This window comes from Triturus cristatus, chromosome 9 (genome assembly GCF_964204655.1).
Source record: "Triturus cristatus chromosome 9, aTriCri1.1, whole genome shotgun sequence".
Lineage (NCBI taxonomy): Eukaryota > Metazoa > Chordata > Amphibia > Caudata > Salamandridae > Triturus > Triturus cristatus.
This window is the reverse complement of record NC_140592.1, coordinates 27646654-27657281: the sequence shown is the minus strand read 5'-3', so window position 1 is coordinate 27657281 and position 10628 is coordinate 27646654. Positions and strand designations below refer to the sequence as shown.

At 46.8% G+C, this 10628-nt stretch overlaps 1 protein-coding gene across 1 annotated transcript in view; it reads left to right on the top strand.

Annotated features, from left to right (window-relative positions):
- Window positions 1–8485: 8485 nt before the first annotated feature.
- The window catches only part of LOC146797300 (uncharacterized), a 99724-nt gene continuing 97581 nt past the window's right edge, over window positions 8486–10628 (top strand). Inside the window, exon 1 of the mRNA XM_085624291.1 lies at window positions 8486–8649. The gene's annotated coding sequence lies outside the window, so the exon portion shown is untranslated. The remainder of the gene's footprint in view (window positions 8650–10628) is intronic.

Here is a 10628-nt window from a genome sequence, read left to right as displayed (position 1 = left end):
GGCATTCAGGGACCTCATGGCCTCATGAATGGCCCCCCACTGAGGACCCCAAGGATCAAACTCTGAAACTCTTGGCGAGCCCCAATCTTGCCCCAATATTAGGTAATGGTGAGTGGGTGCACACAAACACCAGCAGCTCAGGCACTGATCCTGGTGTGAACATGGGTGGAAAGCGGTTTCTGGTTCTAGGCAATGGTGCTTGAAATCTTCGTATGTATTATCTACAGTGGCTCCCAAACTGAGTGTTATGCTCCCTAGATCTCTTCCGAGAAGTCCATTGTATTTGGTGTTCGCCAACCAGGTACGTGCCGTGAATGTTCGCGTGCAGCCAGACTGTTTGCTTGCTACTGTTTGCAAACAGCACTGATGGATCTACACATATCAGAGTGAGGTGCAGCCTGTTGCTTTCCATTGTGTCTCGCCGCTGCCTCATCGCCAGTGTTTACTCTTCTATGTTATTGCCGAGTAGTGCTCGGTCAAGACATGCCGGGAGTGCTCCCACTGCAAACACTCTCGGGCCTGAGGCTAACAACAGACGGGAATAGGGGTTGACAAAGTAAGTGGCGAGCACCATGAGACTGGGAAGGAAGGGTTGGAGGAGAACAAGTCAAGGGCCATTGACTGCTGTGCTAGAGATATGACATCCAACATGTGTGTTTGGCTGCTCCTCCATCCATCACTGGGGGTCACTGGGTGCCCACATCTCTATTCCTGTAACTGCACCCTCCGTGCTCATCAGAAGCTTACGCATTGTATGTTAGGTCATTTTAATCCATTTGGGAGGTTTACTGGGGTCACCGCTGCAGTTTTTACAGGGCCCTTTAGGCATATTTCCTCTCGGCTAGAGTTGTGATGCAAACTAGACTAAGGTGAGAGAGACCTTCCTATATTTGTTGCAAATCCTGACAGGTCCTTGTGTTTGTTGACTCATTCCGAGTGCTTAAGTCCATCTAGTGGGCCCCGGCTCTCCGCATTCAGGTCTCCATAGGAAAACATTGAGAATACGAACTACACAGTTAACCGCCCAGTTAGTTACCTATAACCTTTAGAAGGATGGACGGTGCACCAGAGAATAAAAGTCTTTCCAAACGATCCAAATTTCGTCCTTTATTCTTTATTAAATTTCTAAAATTCAGACTCAGCCAACGCGTTTCGTTCCTTACGAACTTCGTCAGGGCCAAAAAATCACTTGTGAACACGCTCCAAACCGTCAATAAATATTCGACTCAAGATTGGTACTGGTTTCGATAGTCCGAAAGATGTATGGCCTCTCAAATAATCACACGGTATAGGTACCCCTGAGTCCTATATACGTCACGAAACAATCAAATTGTAGTCAAAATCCAAACCACTTCCAAGGTCGTTGTATATTTAATGCCTATGTATTGGCTCCATTTTCAAGCTAAATCCTCTTCCTCCGCGTCCATTATAGGTAAAAAAGTTACCTATAACCTCTTGAACACATTGGGGACATATTTGAGCTCTTAGGATCTTAGTTTCATTTTTCCTTTTTTTAACTGCCTTATGTTTCTGTTGTCTAAATGAAGCGCTGCTCCTTTAATTAAAGATCAAAGGGACTAGACATTAATACTCATTTTCTGTTATTATTCTGCAGATCTGTATTCTGTAGCCAACCTTACACCAGCTTCTAGCGTACCTCTTGACTGCTCGCTCACCCCCGCTACCGTAGGAGAGTCAGGTACATAAAGGGCGTCTTGGTGACTCAAGTGTAGTGCAACAGTAACCAGTGCCCTGAGGCAGTGAGTGTAAACACCTGTGCTAACCGACTACTACAAACTACTCCTGTCTTTCTCAGATCCCAAGGGACTAGTAGACTCATTTTTGCATTTTTTATCTTTTTTTAGACATTTGAATTGCTGATATTTCAATCCTTAAAAGATTTGTTCCCGGTCACGCAATTTATTTCAAAATGATGCGAGTTCTACTCATGAAGGCGTTTGTGGGAATTCTTCAATTCCCTGCTATAGATTTCCCCACATCTCTATTCTAGTTACAGATAATATAATAAAACTTTTTTTCCAAAAACATAACATTTGCTTGTGCTTTTTTCTCCCTTGGAGAGAAATATGAAAGAATGCGTAGCAGCTCAAACAAATGATTGCTCCAGTAAAGCAACATTGAGCTTATGGCTAGGGGTGGGCGGGATGTTTCACTACGCACGCAGAATTGTTGCAAATTTGGTTGCTGCGTTTCACTCTTTAGCGCAGAGTTCTTGCCAAATTCTGCCATTCGCCACTTGGTGGAACTTTTCTCCTGCGAGGCTCCAGAACATGGGAGCTGGTGAGCGCGAGCGAGATTTGGTGTTCCATATGGTGATTTTCTAATGCAAGCAGTCGCTGTCAGAAGGCTGACGTTCAACTATATTTGCTGCCGCTCGAGTACATTTTCTACTCGAGCGGCAACAAAATCAATCGAATGGCTGCGCTCTCTTGTACAACGCATGGTGCAGTTCACGCTGATTTTCAGTACTGCTCACGCTACCGGCGCGAAATAGCAGCGCGAGTTGCATATTTTTCAACCATTGGGGGAACTCTGCAGAATCTCATGGAGTTTTTATGTAACTCCGCGGAATTCCACGGAGTCAAATTCCGCGAGCTCTGTCCACCCCTACTTTATGGCTTGGTCTGTTGGAGTTTGGCCTGCAAAGGACAGCGCCAGTGTTTCTTTCGGACAATTAGCTGGCGTATGGCACCACCGCCAGATGGCCACAAGGGGATTCCAGGATACAACAGACGGCCTCCATGATTGCCCTTCTGTCATGGAGCTGGAGAGAAGAGCCCAAAGGGTGTGATATTGTTTTGTGACTTCACAAGTCCTTGAACCCGAGCTGCAGAGAGGATCAGTCATGTGAGTGACTCCACCACGGCTCCTCTGGCCTTAGCACTGTACAACTTGTAGGAAACTCTCCCAGAATAGATGTCCTGGTTGGCCAGTCTCTGAGACCAGCTGTAGGCTGGCTTATATTCCAGATGTTCTTTGGGACACTCACTTCGAGCTTGATTATCATTCTTTTCCAGAAATAAAACGTACTCCTTCAAAACGCTGCAATGTACACATTCGTAATGTGCATTAATTCACCAAGCTAGAAATGTCTATTAAACATGCTCACAGGCGAAAACAGCTTTGCATTCGCGCGTAATTACCCCAAGTACTTCTTGCTCAGGGGTAGGATGTACGCGTAAAGAGAAGGGAGTTCGAACTACGATAAGGCGCGGTGCCAGAAAGTGGGCAGAGGTGGCATCCCAGAGTTATTGATGCCCACAAAGAAGTAAAGCTCCGCAATATTCACAAAGTCTTGACACGCACCAGAGGCTGTTTTGAGCACAGCCAAGGTGCACTTACAAGGCCCTCTAGTGCACGGATTGGAAGGTGAATGGTGAGCACCGGAAGTGGTGCTCTGCATGGGCATCGTGTCAGAGGAATGCCCAGGAAATAGAAATGTATTTTTTTTTATTTGGTACCCCTACCTATGGGTTATCTGCACATTTACACGAGTAGGTTTACAAGAACAGGTACAAGTCGACTATCTTTCTAAATCCAGAAGGCTCGGTTTACGCAAATAGGCGTAATTTAAGATTTGTTTTGTTTAAGTTACGTCCATGACTGCTTTGACTAACTTTCCGTTCCTAAACAGGTGCAACATATTTTTGTAACTCAGACAAGTCCTGAATCTGTGATATGTATTGAAAAAAATATTTAATTGCCCTAAATGTCAGCATTTCATGAATATATGTAATATACGCCTGTTTAGAATTAGGAGATGGACACAGTTTGAAATGAACTTCGAAAATCCTTCCTTCCCTCAGTTTGCAATACATTCCCTATCTTGGCTTTTCTTTCTCCCTCCACCCTCCCCCTCTGTGAGAATTGGGGTGGTGGGTGTGCCACCTCACACTTGCTGCAGAATTTATGTGTGGATATTTTACTTGAAATTTGAGTGTGCAGATAAATGGTTCTTAATTTTTGCCAGTGTTTGCCGGTGCTCGACACTGGCACTTATTTTTGACAGTCCCGCCACATGGTGGCACTGTTTGCCTATTTTATAGCAGAGCATATGAGAAACAGACTGCAATAATTTATTATCCATGAAAACATATTGATGCTAGCTGGCCCAGGTCATTCTCACATCCTTCGTTGCAGAGGCGCAACTAGAGCCAAATTTCGGGGGGGGGCTAAGAAAAAATTTCGGGGGGGGGGGGCTGAAACTTTAAGCAATGCAGGGGCTCGTAGAAGGGGTGAAACAACAGCAAGGCCTCATTAACATACAAATGGTCTTTTAAAGACTTATGAAGTGCTCGGGTGCGGCTGTGTGTCTGCCCGGGAAGCGGTCTCATCCCGGTCTGCCACACACGACGGGGGGGGCTGAAGCCCTTCGAGTCCAATGGGTGTTGCGCGCCTGCTTCGTTGACATGGAATCCTCCAAACTGTTCAATTTTTTGGAGTGGGATGGCAGTAAGTATCGTGGGCACTGGTATTTTGCAGCACTAGCTAGGACAGTGGGTGGTGCAAGCTGAACCCTTAGCACTTTTTAGGCTTCGCCTGACCCAGCGCATGCATTGGTCTGGCAAGACTTTTTGTGAGGGCTCAAAAAAATGCTAGCATGGCCAGCCTAGAGCTACAGTGCATGTGCGCGGGCGCGCGCTTAGGAGCAGAGACTGGCAAACCTCGTCATGCTCATTAAGCGCCCGCGATCACTTTCACTTTCGCCCTTGATTACTTTTGCGGCGCCCCTTTGATGTTCTCGAAGAACATCAAACATCAAAGAACATGTTGTATTAATGCTTTGTTTGTGTTCCTTTATTTTGAGATGCTTTTAGTATTACTGTTTTGTGACTTTAAAGAACATTAAGGAAATGTTACTGTGAAACTGGACAACGTTCACAGTGTTTATTTCTGATCGCAGCGGCTGCTTCATGTCCGTTGCACCATTCAGGGAGTCCTTTCGTTGGCGCTTTCATGAGGACGTGATGAGGAAGCTGGAAACTTTTGGCACATTCTCTTTAAAAGCACAGCATGTTGGCGACTGGTTAATCAATTAGACCTATGTAGCGCTTTAGATCTCAAAGCGCTATGGTGGGTGCAGCAGTTACAACTCATGAAATATGGGGTGCAACTCACAAGGAGGGGGCAGGTTTGAGGGCACATTGGCTGCAATTGCACTCTTAAGATGATGGGCTGTGTGTATCCATTATCAGCACTCAGTCTTCGCTAAGTGATCTTGTTTGTTTTGTTGTTGTGTTAATGCTTTGCTGCGCCCGTTTGACTTAAAACGTGCTTTCTCTTTCCACAAACTCGATGTTTGTGTTCCTTTATTTTGAGATGCTTTAGTATTACTGTCACACACACAACCACACACACAACCAAAACCACACAGACAACCACAACCACACGCACAACCACACACAACCACACACACAACCACACACACAACCACACAACCACACACACAACCACACACACACAACCACACACATACACACAAACACACACACACACAACCACACACAACCACACCCACAACCACACACATGTACAACCACACAACCACACACACAACCACACACAACCACACACACAACCACAACCACACACACAACCACATGCACAACCACACACACAACCACCACACACACACAACCACAACCACACACACACAACCACATACACAACCACACATGCAACCACACACACAACCACACACATACACAAACACACAACCACACCCACACACACAACCACACAACACACACAACCACACACACACAACCACACACACACATGTACAACCACACCCACAACCACACCCACACATCACACACACACAACCCCAAGCACACACACAACCACACACACAACCACAACCACACACACAACCACACACACAAACACACACACACAACCACAACCACACACACACAACCACACAAACAACCACACACACATAACCACACCCACAACCACACACACAACCACACCTAACGACACCAACAATCACACACACACACAACCACAACCACACACACACACAACCACACACACAACCACACACACAACACACACAACCACACACACACAACCACACACATACACACACAACCACACACACAACCACACACACACACACAACCACACACACAACCACACAAACAACCACACAACCACAACCACACCCACAACCACACACACAACCACACCCACAACCACACACACAACCACACACACACAACCACACACACACAACCACACATACAACCACACACACAACCACACACACAACCACCCACCCACAACCACAACCACACCCACAACCACACCCACACCCACACCCACACCCACAACCACACACACAACCACACACACAACCACAACCACACACACACACACACAAACACACAACCACACACACACAAGCACACACGCAACCACACACAACCACACACACAACCACACCAAGCATTGGCATAGCCAATAGGTCTCGCCTTTGGGACCTTATAAGTGTTTAGCCACGCAGCAGTTGATGTGGTTGCACCAAAGATATTGTGCTGCATAACTAAATACTTAGAAGGTCCCAAAAGCGAGACCTATTGGCTATGCCAATGCTTGGTTCTTTTTTTTACAAATTAACTATTGTAGATAAGTTGTGAAATGTGCAGAGAAATATTTGTGACTATCAAACTATTTACACCGTGCTGACTACTCCGCTGAAACACATCTGTATATATCCATTAGTAAAAACTTAAGAGAAAGCAAAGGCGTGCATAAGTGACAAACTATATGTTCCAGACCCTGAATCCTTCCTGCATGCATTTGTGTAACATGCATGCTTCGAGTCGCTGACAATGGTGGAATTTCAATTACGCCAAAGTCGTTTTGGTAATTTTGCTTTACTTTTTGACACAGAATTACCGATAATTACGCTTGCTAGCATAATTAAGAGTAATTTGGGGGGAAAATCTAGGCAGGGTCAGAATTTCAATTACACCGGAGTACTCAGAGTAAATTTGGTTAATCCGTGTTACTCTTTTACATGATACTAACACGATTACTCCTCCTTGCATAATTAAGAGTAATTTGGGGAAAAATCTTACTGCGACAGGACATTTACTGAGCGCGCGCAACGCACACGCTTGCTGTTACTGTTATGCTGAATTTAGCGCTATTTCCTGGCCAAAAATGCATTTTTGTGTCCATTTTGTGCTAAAAAACGTGGTGGTACATGGCAGAAGTTGTTGCGGGTGGGAAAATCCTACCCCAAGAGCACATTTAGCGAACGCGAGCGGCTGCTCACCCTCGCTATATGTGTTTGGTTGTATTTAGAGGTTTATCTTAGCACAAAGTGGATCGTAGCGTTCATTGTGGATGCAATGAGGCGCTAAGCAATAGAGCTAAATGCAGAATTACTCATTTTGCATAATTATGCGTAATCCCAGTGAATTCTTAGGCCATTACACTTGATTACACTACACTGAATTACGCTAGTTACGCCCACCCCTACAGTGAATGTGTTCGTGCATCAGTACAGATGTGTGACTTGCATGACTAGGTACAGCTTGAAACACTAGACAAATAAGGCGATATTTGGAAGGCAGATTGAGTCAACATTGTGGGGGATTTAAATGCCCCCTTCACCTGTATTCTGTACTCTAAATAGAAATATAAAAGTGCAGGTATTCTCTATTTAGAGTTCAACTTTGCTTCTGAAAAGTGCCGGTACTCTACCATTAAATGTATTACAGCAGTGATGAGAAGTGCAGGTCTTCTCCCTTTCAAATGAAAGAAGTGCAGGTACTCAGTACCGGCCAGGACCTGCCCATTTAAAGCACTGCTTGTACTGACGTGTACTATGGGCTGGTACGAACACTTCTTCTAGGGGCTGCCTTTAGCCCCCGTCAATCAGCCCCTGCCCCCCAGAGTATTCAACCCAGTGCTCTGCAGGAAGGAGTAGACAGATCTCCGCAGCGCCTGCATTAACCCCCAGGACTATCTTTCCATTTTCAAAGCAGCCTCTGGAGATTCCTTGCAACCCGAGTCTGATGGGGGTTTAACTCTCGTGAGCCCGGATCCCTTCCGAGCCAGACGCCCAACGGTGCCTTTAACTACAAGGGCTGTCACACAAATACACAAAACATACAACGTGTGATTTTAAACCTGTTGAACCAGGTAGAGCCTGGCAATACGATCTGTGCCCCGTGGGGGGCGTGGGGTGACACGCCGTGCGCGTGACACTTCGCCCTCTTCAATTTGTAGTTTGTTTTCTCACTTGCAGAATCGCTTCGTCCACGAGCCAATCGCCCCTCGTTATCTTGCCCCCTATATATATGTCCATCAGCAGCGCAGATGCCGCCTGACCCGATCCCCCACCCCTCCCTCCCTGCACCCCTGTACTTGCACTTGATTGGCCGCTGACAGCGCCGTTGTCGGTTCCAGTCTGGTTTCCAGGAGAGGAGCGGGGTCACGTGACACAAACACTGCCGAGCCGGCTGAATGGGGCAGTGAGGGACAGAGAGGCAGGAAGCTGCTGCAGGCACCAACCCACCGAGCTTCTCCTCCCCAGGAAACTTTTACCAACTCCTGCACTTTATTCTGCCCTCGCCGTCTCCGTGCAACAGACCCGGGCCGGGTCCGATGGTGAGTTACTAGCAACTTCTCCATGTTTGTCTTTTAGGGAGATCATTTAAACTACAGGGGCTGTCCTAACCCTGCCACAGTGTGTAGGAGAGAAGAAGGGGTCTGCGTAACCACCCTGACGGAGGGGGCAGTTCACATCTCAGACAGTACCAGTCTTGGGTGTCGCCCCAAAAATGCCAGACAGAGACGGGTATGCGCCACGCATTGGGCGTGGGTACTGTTTGTTGAACGGTTTCTTCTCGGACTTGCAGCCAGCCGCGGTCGGCAGTAGGAGTTCCTGCAGGGCGGTGACGTCGGGAGGGGCAGGGTGGGGGGTAGTAAACTATGGATTATGGAGGTTTACAGGTAAGTAAACATATAAATTAATAAAACGAATTTCGTTGCGTGCACTGCATCGCATTTGGGGATGCAGTGCACGCAACGAAATTCGTTTTATTAATTTACATGTTTACTTACCTGTAAACCTCCGTAATCCACAGTTTACTACCCCCCACCCTGCCCCTCCCCCTCCCGACGTCACCGCCCTGCAGGAACTCCTGCCACCGACCGCGGCTGCTTGCAGCAGGTGATAAAAGGATACATTCAGACAGGTGATCTCGACCTCTCCGCTTCACGGAAGTGTGTGACCTTGGGCAGATCATCAATTCTCATTTTGTCCTAGCTGCACTGTTTGCCAAAAGAAAGCCAGCTCAGACAGCTCTCGGTAGTGAGCTGTGAATAAGAACCCTAAAGTTCCACTTTCACCTCTTCACCACTCAGATGCTCTTAAATGTACATACGATTCCTACAAGAAATAAAGAGGTAGATTTACAAGAAAGTGACGCATCTATAGAGATGCATCACTTTCCTTGCGCCACCCTAAAAAATGCTTGCGCCACCATGGATGCGCCGTATTTACAATACGGCGCACCATGGCGGATGAATTGACAGATGCGTCCGAAATTCTGATGCATCTGTTGGGGCAAAAGTCACGCATTGCTGGAGTCGTGTCGCAAGCACTACACAACTCCTGCAATGCATTTTGTGGCCAATTCCCACTACACTGCATCACTCCCAAGCAGGCGTAAGGTTTTGATGCAGTGGCATCCTAAAAGTGACGCAGTGAAATCTTGTAGATTTCACTGAGTCACTTTTATGAGGCCTTCCTGCGTGGGAACGCCCACCCTGCATACATTATACATGACGCAGGTATAATGTGACGCAGGGCTTCACAACGTGACACATCTCCCTAGATGCGTCACGTTGTAAATAGGGCGCATTGTTTGCACTGCCGTTGCGTCAAAAAAAGTGATGCAATGGCGGTGCAAAGAAGCGCAAGGGGCTTATAAATCTGCCCCAAAGCGCTTAGACTTTTGCTTGAAGTGAGACGAATGAGTGTAACAATGACGCGCTGATTTATCCAGAAAGTGCACACTCTGAAAAGTGCAAATATGACCGCTCAGGTGGAAAGCCTCCGCCTGCCCTTTCTGAAGATTAAAGTGCTTCTTACCAGCGCTTTAAATGGAAATATAGAGGTGCTGGTACTCACTAGCCAGATTACCTGTTTGCTTCTCAGAAGTACCAGTACTTTCCCAGTAAAGGTATTGAGGCAGTGCTGAGAAGTGCCAGTTTTCTCCCAGTAAAGGTATTGCAGCAGTGCTGAGAAGTGCAGATACTCTCCCAGAGAAGTACCAGTACTCTCCCAGTAAAGGTATTGCAGCAGTGCTGTGAAGTGCAGGTACGCTCCCAGCTAAGTACCAGTACTCTCCCATTATAAATATTGCAGTAGTGCTGAAAAGTGAAGGTACGCTCCAAGAGAAGTACAAGTACTCTCCTATTAAATGCACTGAAGCTGTGCTGAGAAGTGCAGGTACTCTCCCATTAAAGGCATTGCAGCATTGCTGAGAAGTGCAGGTACTCTCACATAGAAGTGCAGGTACTCTCCCATTGAAGGTATTGCAGCATTGCTGAGAAGTGCAGGTACTCTCACATAGAAGTGC